The following is a 10,009-nucleotide window of genomic DNA, read 5'->3' on the forward strand; positions in this document are numbered from 1 at the left end:
ATGCTGCTATTAATTAAGTATCAACTCTGAAACAATTTAAATTGTCCAGTGTCTGGGGGGAGGAGGGGAGGAAAAAAAAGTGGAAAGCTGTGTAACATGTGCTAGAGTACAACACGAGGAGCGGAGACAGAAGTTCAACACACCGATCTTGACTGCCAGTGGTGAGGTTGTCGCAGCAACCATAATGCAGCTTCATGAATATGCATTACACTAAAATCTATTTTTTTCCCAAAAGAGACTAACGTGTCATTCAGCTCACAACATGAAGCTGCCTGGGAGACAAAACGGGGTTGTACAATAAGAGTGACTTGCCTTCAAAACCTTCAGCTCGGCTGCTGCAGCCAGGAGGGGCTGGGGGAAGAGGGGAAACACAGAACATGGCGGCACGGGGCTGTAGGACTCTCTTCTGTACCTGCCTCAGCCAGAGGGTACTTCACACATATTTGGCAAACATTTTAAGGCAGGAGGTTCCCAAAAGGAGCTGCTCGGTCCCTGCAAAGTTTCAGACCTGTGCAAGGCATCCCCCTGAACCCCTCAACCACCTGGGGACAGGCCCTTCAGCAATCCAGAGGCGGTGGCACCTCCAGCGACCCTCCAAGGAAAGATGGAGAAGGGGGAGCTGCTGCTCCCACTGCTAGGGACGGCGCCCAAGGCACCTGAAACGGGGGGCCCTTGGCTTGATCATCACTGGAAAACTGTGGGTGGAGGGGCTCACAAAAAAAACCCCAAACCACACACCAGCGTGTCAAGAAAGAAACCGAGGGCAGCGACTATTTCAGCTGAGTAGCTGTGGGATTTGTATTTTGTACTTAATCCCTCACTTAACAGCACGCTGGAAACATCACACATCCAAAAACACACCCCTTTCACAAACATGTTGACACCCTACACACCTGTGTCTCTCTTTCATCATGAAACCTAAAATTAGCAAGCTTTGTTTAATTCCTCTGTAAACTGGGAAAATGGGAATTTTAGCTCCCAAAAAAGGAAGATAAAGTTCATTTTTTCTCAAGACACCTGTGTGGGGAAAAAAGTGAAACATCTCCTATGCCATTGGAAAGGCAGCACCAAAAACCCCACACAAAAATGACCTTTCCTGCAGAGAGGAGCTCAAGCAGCACACGCAGACTGGAGGAGCCACCCGTTCAAGCCATGGGGCAGCAAGTGGTTGCTCAGCACTGGTGTTTGCCAGCTGCTCTGCCTGGCAGACATCCTGTGAAAGGGGCAGCATGTCGTGATAGTAATAAAAGCCGATCACCCTCCAGGTGACCCCCCCACCCTTCCCGGTCACCCACTGGGTCTCCCCTGCTGCGTACCCATCCCAAACCCAGACCAGCCCAGGCAAGCCTGAAACCCACTTGGTCACAGGCTGACACCAAAGGGAGCATCCCCGTTCATTTCTGCCACGGCCTTTATGTCACTTAACCACTCATGCAGTTTATCAGTTCATTGCTGATGCAACTAATTTTTGTGTTTGTTTTCTGGCAAGGTCAGTCTAATCAGAGCAGACAGCTATGCAGCCTCACTCGTGGTTGCACAAGCTATTAGAGCTGTCATGCCTCCCGCGCAGAAAATGTTTCTGGTTGTGGGCAGAGGGAGAAAGCATCCTTTTACAGCAGCCACCTGCACTTAAATCAGGTTAAACGACTGCAAAGCCTTACCCTAAAGACAGTGTTTATGAAGCTGCCGTGAGGCACATCTCAGAAATCAGTCCCACACCAGAGCTTCAGTCCCTCCTCTGAAGGATGGTGGAAGAGCGTGTCACAGCTCAGCATTGACAAAAGGCTTTGTTCTGCTTCCTCACTCCGAATTTTGTCTACTAGTCAGGGGAGCCAATGGAGAAGATGATGAACATCACCAGCTCAGCAAGAACCTCCGCATACAAGAAGGCTCAGGCAGCTCAGGTCTGGCTGGGCTTCAACCAAGCAAGCAGCCAGGGCACAGGGGAAGCACTGCCATAAGCAAGCACACAACTTCTGCCTATAAAAACAGAGAGACATGGGGGTGATGGATGGGGGGGAAGGACAGGACACCACTAAAACAGGGTAAGATTAGGCTATCACTGCATGTATCTTCTCTTCCACCATCCAACTGGAAGTGTAAGAAGCCTAGCTTGACACAGCACACAGAATAAAGTTGGCCTTTTATAATCTGCTTTAAAATAAACATTTGAAGTCAGAAGTACACGTACTAGCATGGAACATCTTGTTCAGACTAATGAATTTATTACAGAAAGTGATCACTAACTGTTTAGAAACTGTGAGCCCTACCAGCCCTGAAGAAGAATTTTAATTCTATCCCTTCAAGTAAAAAAAGCACAAGTTATTGAGACCAGTGCAGTTATACCTTTTTGGTGCTGACTGTGTTTTTCATAATCTCAGATGCATGTTCATCATCTTTGGATGATAAATACCAATAAATAAGAATGGGGGTACCGCTTAAATTAAAAAAAAAAAATTTAAAAAAAAGACACTGTGGAAATGAACGATAATCCAGGCTTAGAGAAAGACACTTTGAGAACAGCCTTACAAGGTCTATGCAGAATGGCTCGGACCTAGAAGGTATTTCTTTGAGACGACTCTCAGCAGCAGGCAAGTACTTCATCTGCTCAGGGTGACTGCTCGTAGCTCACCCAGCAACTTTCAGAAACAGAACAAAGGTATATAACATGGTCTAGTTTTGAAGAATGACTATGTATTCCTTTTTTTTTTTTTTTTGATAAACAAAGATTTTACCTTGCTATTCATTTAAAAAAAAAGAGAACGAAGAGGTACACATTTGAAGGGGGACACAGCTCACAGCTGACGACTGTAGCCTGACCAATCTCTGCTGACCTCTATGCAGTGCATGTACCTCCACTGAGCACCGCTGAGAGCATGCAGCCCACTGCTAAAGAGAAGCCTGCCCCAGACCTTACCAACACACACCTGCAGCACCACGCGTAGGCAACTTGCACATTTGAGCAACACTTCAAATGTGCCACAGTGCCAAGCTACCTATGCCGTATCGTTTCACTTATCGCAAGACTATACAGAAGGAATTACTAAAGCTATCAGGCAAAAGACCACAGACCTGTGTTACATATGCAATGATAAAATGAACTCCCCTACCCTTTTGCTCACAAAGCAGCCACAGGGCCATGTTCATACTCCCCGAATCATTCAGCTATCCGGGCACCTCACTGAGAACAAGGCTAAGGGCCAAAGTGCAGCAAGATGGTCTATTTTGAGGGGCTTCCCTCAATTTAGGGAGACAATTCAGCAGAAGCCAACATAATCATCTTTGCAAGCGAGTAACAAGTTATCATGGAACCATCTAGATGCAAGTTTGCAGCAGAAGATTCCCAGGATGCAGTGATTTTGTGTACAACACTTTGCAACTTGCTTCTGCGAGCTTTAACTATTCTACTGCTGATCTGAGAATTCATTAAGCCTTTGAAATATCTATGTTGCAAAAATAAAACACAATAAAACCCAAGAGTTTCAGATGTGCTGACTACAGAAATCAATGATGGACACAGCTGAGGGAAGGAATCGAGTATTTTACCAAACACCAGTTGCTCTCCAACCACCATACAGTCATAAAAATAATTTTGATGAGTTAAAAGTCTTTTAACTTTTCCCCTCATGGGTAAATAAGTTCAACATTGCTGGTATGTGAAGAACTACAAAGATACAGCTAGCATATGCCAATTACAACCACCACTATGATTAAGAACCTTTAATATGCTTCCTATATACTGGCCTTGAGCTTACAAAGAATGTGTATAATCCCCAAATCCCACACATTTCCATGCAAGAAGCAGTGCTACTGTTCATTCTGTCCCTTCTCACTTCCTCCCAACAAAACCTGAAAACGCTCCTGAAGTTGGTGCTACAGGCACAGAAGAGATAGGGCAGGGGAAAATAAATAAATAAATAAAAACACTATGTGGATTATGCAAATTTGTAGTGTTGTAATTCCTCATCATGTCAACTTCTAAATGTAGGGGCATGAAGTATTGTGTAAAAAACTTGCTTAAATAATACGTAAAAGGACACTGTGTGAAAGACTGCTATGCTGCACGACACATGAAGGAGGGATTTATCCAAGTTAAATGAAGGAGTAACAGAGAAACAGCAAGTTTCATACAGTAAGTCTGGCTTCGGGCATCAGCTTCATTTCTGGCACTGTCTGTACTACACAGCTGCTTGTAAAAGCCATGTAAACTATTCCTTGAAATTTACCACAGAATAAAAAACTCAAGGTCAAGCTCCCACCAGACTGACAGAAATGTGAACAGCAGCTCCGCTGGAAAGCAGCACTCTGGAAAACAGCCTCCTTCATCCCACCCACACAGCTTGTCAAAAGACGAGAGGGATTTTTTTCTCTACGTAGCAGAGTTTGGAAATAGCAGAGGAAGTTGCGTGACACAGGAAAGCACCAAACTTGTCCTCTAGGTATCACGGACCCCTCCTCCATTTCTTCAGAGTGCGACCCTTTACATAAGTTCTGTCTGTACTGCTGGCACATTAGCTACAAACAGAACTGAATCACTGTACCCAGAAGACAGTTTTGATTTCTGAACTGTAATTACTTGTTTAAATAATTTGGCTATTTAACTGACTTCTCTTAACATAGTGAAATGGTAGGCTTAAGGTTGAGAGGCGCTGCCGTTCAAGGTAATCTCCCTTACAGGAGCAAACCTCTGTTCCCTCACATTTCAAACTGCAGCATTCCCTCAGTAGGCAGAATATCTGCTCTTTGACTCCATGCTTACAATAGTAACCCTGAATTTAAAAAAAAAAAAAAGACAACAACAAAAAACCAACCAACCAAGGTGGTATAGCCACACCAGGCAGCAGAGTGTCCAACCCTGTAAGAAACTAGACGGGCCATAAGGAATATAATCACAATCCTCCAAGTTAACTCTTTTGTTTAGTAAACTGCTGGGTATTCTGCCATAACTGCAGATCTTTCATTTCACATGGTGATTTTAACATGCTTTGGACAGCAAAAACAAGTGGAAATCTTTGCTATTAAACCTGATTCTTCCAAGAAGCGCATGTAGCCTGGGCATCTCCTCCACACTCTTTCCCAATAACCTCTGTACATCGTATCAACTGCTGTTAAAAAAGCCAATTTTGGTGATACTGCTAAGGGCTCTAAGTAGAGCCAGTCCAGCCCAGGAAAGGGCTGCCATACCTCTTAGCAGTCTGACAGTTAGAGAGGCAACTGGTGGAGAAGGGCGAAGGTGAGGCTGAGCAGAGGGTGTCCCCTCACCCCGCCAGCAGTCACAGAGGGGGGACGACAGTCTGGGTCTGTGCCGGGAAGTGGAATAACCTCGGAAAGAATGACAGCCTGCGAGTCAGACACTTGTAGGGAAATACACAGGAGGGAAAGAAAAGGGGGAAAAAAAACAACAAAAAAACCACCAAAAAACCAACCAACCCACATGACTCCAGTTACGTTTCCCATGCATTCTTGTCTTTTCTCCCAAATTTTATTAGTTCGTGAAACCAATTTCATTGTGCAGACAAAACCAAAATAACTCATCGCTCAAGACACTCAACAACGCCATGCATGAACTCTGGCCAACAATTGTCACCCACTCATCTCCAGACACACACAGAGCGGTTCAGCTCCCCACCTTCAGCAGCTTGGCATATACGGCTACATGCATGACTGATGGAGGAACGGGGATGAAAAACGGAGATACGCAGCCATACTCTATGAGCAATTTTGAGGCTTCCTTAAAGCATGCATAGAGTTGAGGAAAACTAAACAAAAAATTCCATACTTTCAAGAAAACACAGAAATGATGCATTACATAGTCTGTAAGGAAGGTACAAAGCCTTCTCCTAACAAGTAAACCAGCCAGCTGAGGCCATTACCATAAACTAGCCCAGTTCTTACTAATTTGGCCATAATTGCAGGAAATTAACATTTTAATGGTGCTTATTATATCCTATTGCCTCATAACTGCAGATGACAAAAAAAAATTATCCACAGGAGTTAACAACTACATTTTTAAAGCTGCTTCAAACAACTGGAACGAGATATCTTAGACCAAGTCTTCAAATAAACCAGGGCACATCAACAAACCCAGCTCCCCTCCGCTACCGAGGGGGAGCCTGCTGTCGGCAGCATCACCGAAGTACAGTTACATGCTAAGTGGCATTTCTCCCAAGAGAAGCCAGCTCCTCTCTTGATAGAGCCATATTAGTAAGGTTTCCACCATGTTTCAACACAGGATGTACTGGACTCAAGGAAGAGGCATACAAAAAAAAAAATCTCTACCAGTTTGGTTTTTTGATCGCAAACATGGGGTAACCTATGACTCCAGTGGTGTTTGCACTTAATGGATCAGCTCTTCAGTTTATTAATCAAGCTTGTACAAACACTCTGATCTACCATGCTTTTTGCATGCTCTATTTCAAAACAGTATTTTCTCGTCTCAAAATGTCACAAATACACCACGAAGCCTGTCAGGCTGCTAAGATAATACAAACCCAACGACAGTAAATAGCAACCTGGCACATCACTGAGCCTTCAGACTTGAAATAGATTTAAATTAACACAAAGATAGCAGGACAGACAACTTAGTAACGAAGTGAAGGAACCAAGGGAGAAGAAATAAGATTATTTCAGTCATCATTTCAATCAGACCAAGCAACTTAAAAGCCAGCTACAGGATGGCATTTACATCTGCCTCCAAGACTGGGATGAGGGCCAGAAATACACTACTTGAGCTGACAGGTTTATTTATGCCTTGATGATACTTCGGTTAGCAATGATAAAGGTTCAAAGGTCAAAGTACTTTAAGAAAAAGAGCCATATACACACAGTATATCTTTCTGAGCAGTTACAGCTGGGGTGGGGAAGGAAGGGACAGTGAGCGTTATTCCTTGCATGCACCCACCTGCCCAACAAGCCACCATAAAACCAATTCAGCTGTGCCCATTTCAAAGCTTCCTAAGTTCACAAAGGAGATTTCTGTAGAGATCCCACCTTTCTTCGTCCAACCGCCCCTAAGAAATGGTTTGGTTTTCCAAATTGAAGCCAGTGGTGCCTCATGGCAAAACAGAGAGGCCACATCACCAGTTGAAGCCCAGAGACCACTCACAGACCTCCAAAAGACCTCCCAAAAACTCCCTAAAAAAATGTGGGGGAAACAGTAAAAATGAAGGTAGAGAGCAACATTTTTGACACTTCTGTCAGTCTCTTAACCAGGACGTCTTTCAGCTCTAACTTATTCCCAATTACTTCATTAATATTCACATATTTAAATCTTGGGATTTCAAAAACTAAACTATGGATTTCACTTTTCAAGAAGGATCCTAAAAGTTTAACTACCAATCAGGCTTAAATTCTGGCTTGGGGATATCAAAGCCTTTTGTTTACACTACACAAATGTTTTAACAGATACAGTCTCTCAAAGTCACGGAAACTTGGAATTCCGAGGCTTTTTGCATTAATGACAGAAGCATGCTGAAGACTGCAGGACACGATCGAACCACCAGCTAGCACTGAACTCCCACTAACCTCCGATTGGCTTATATAATTGCCATCAATGTTTAAAAAAAAAATAAAAAATTAAAAACCCCATTATAACAGATTATTTGAGGGATTCCAAGAGGCTCCCATCCGTGCCCAAAAGCAAACTACAGAGCATCAAATTTCCTGAAAGGGGGGGGGGGGATAAAAAGAAAGATGACATCTTTGGATTTCTTTGTTGTAGGCATCTGGGGCCTTTATCCAGCTGCAGGAGCTAGACAGGGTGACTAAACTGGAGCAGGGACTTTGGATGGCTGTAAATGGGAGTCTGTTCTAAGCAAGACCTAAGTCACGGAAGATGAGATGTCAAGAAACAGGACAGGCTGTCTTTAGGGTGAAAAGAAAAGCTGTAAATACACAATGAAGGGATAGTTCATATCCTACCGATACTCCTGCCAAACCCTTCTATTTATTGGATAGTACAAAATCTTCAGAAACTAAACAGCAGTTTTAATCAAGGATTGTTCTGAGTTTTTATCGCTGCACTCAACTTTGATGCCCCGCAGCGTACCAGAGGCATCAGGCCTCCAAGAGCTGTATTGCAGCAAGCAGACTAAGAAGCACACCCTGCTACAACCTCTCCTTCAGAAGAGGCAGCCACGCAACCCAGAAGACATGAAAGCAAGTTTTGCTGAACTAGACGACTGTTTTCCAGTAAGTGGAAATGTTTCTAGGTGCCCAGGAATCATGACAAACAGTAAGATTGGAAAGCTGGGTCCTATTTGTATATAACCAGCCCTAAGACCTTTGACTAAGAGCTCACACGTGTAAGGAAAAAAGTCTTTGGATTTGATATATAAGTTAACAAGGCTACAGAAGAGGTCAGACCACTTCATACTGTTGTTCCTACACAAAGGTGCATACAAGAGCACATAGGAGATGGAAGAAGCCGTCTTCCTTCAGGAATGACAGGACTACTAAACCTCACTCAATTGAATACCTTTAAATAAAGGGGTTTTCTTTATCAGACTGGCTACGAGGCGAGCTTTCCTCTCCACCTTGCCACTTGGCTCTCCCCCATGCCCCAGTGACAATATTCACATCACTAGTTATGACTGCATTTTGCAAAAAGCTCATACTTTAAGAGTTGAATCTACTGGTTAATCTTTATTTTAAAATAAAAAGAAGTTATTTCAAATGATTATCAACTTGTAAGAAAGAAAATCTGCATGCTTGTAGCTAATCTACTTCAACAGTTGGCGTCTGGCGTTTCCTCCACAGTTTGGAAACATCAGCAATGCATCTGCCTCCTAAACACAGTTTCTCATCTGTGGTCAAACAGTCATCTTCAAGGTGCAACCCCTTCTTAGCGTTTCCAGTAAGTATATGTCTTTACCTACTTTTCTTCTTTTACAAGAATGCAGTATTAACTTCATAGCAATTAAATTACTGAATTAAAAAAAGCTCTAGAAGACACCAGTCTATGTAACTACCAACACTTGGTTCAGCTGGAGCTTTTGAAAAGGGAGGAGAAAGTAAGAGAGCAAATCACCGCTTTTAAAGCAAACCCGCACTCTTTTCTGTGTCAGCCCATGTAGTGTTTCCAAAACTCACCTAACAGTTAAATACGCACACGAAATTTTCTGTGCAATGAGTGAGGTCTGCCATACTTTCATATTAGCTCTCAAATATTATGATGAGCTTTTAGCCAACTGAGAAGAAAGCCACCTTCAGGGTAAAATAAACAGATGTAGTTCGCTTCACACAATAAGGAATACAAACCGCATGGAAAGACTTTCCATGATTTAACAAAGACAATAAACTGCCACCAACTGTAGACTAATGAGTCACAGACAACAGCTTAACACTTAAAGCTTATCTCTAAAGAAAAAAATACTTACGCAATTTCAAAGTATTAACAACAAAACAGAAAATGAGTTTTGAACAGATCTCATGGTCTCCAACCAGGATAGTTGTACGCATCGAAGTGAAATCCAAAGCAGACACTGCATACAGACAGGCTTGCATTCCACCAGAAAAACCGGACTGAAAATGCCAGTCATTGTTTCTTATCCAAAAAGCATATGCTGTCCCTGCTCTGCTTTAACAGAGGACTACCAAGGGCCAGAAAGCTTCACCAGGCAAATTCAAACTGCTAAGCAAAGTGAGCTCCACATTCCTCCTGTAAAATATTCCAAGAAATGGTATTTGTGCCTCACTTGTTTTCAATGTGGTGTTGTAGAGGGATAAGTGAACCAGCGTTGGAGGAAATCATTGTTGGCAGAGCCCTCAAACTGGGGAAAGGTTGCTACTGGAAGAAACAGGAAATAAACAGAAGTAGCTTTAGAAAAAGTGTACTTGCTGTAAAAATGTTTCCTAATACAGCTTTCTGGGGAAGTCAGAACTATCCCACTTTGGCTGGTTATTCCCATAACTGAAAGTAATAATAAGAGCTGTTGAATGTGCAAACATTCAGCAGTCCCATAAGCAACTCTGCTAGGGAGGGAAGGCAAAATCCTTCAAAATAGGCCCA

This window comes from Haliaeetus leucocephalus, unplaced genomic scaffold, assembly GCF_000737465.1.
Source record: "Haliaeetus leucocephalus isolate CR32 unplaced genomic scaffold, Haliaeetus_leucocephalus-4.0 Scaffold751, whole genome shotgun sequence".
In the NCBI taxonomy this organism is placed as follows: Eukaryota; Metazoa; Chordata; class Aves; order Accipitriformes; family Accipitridae; genus Haliaeetus; species Haliaeetus leucocephalus.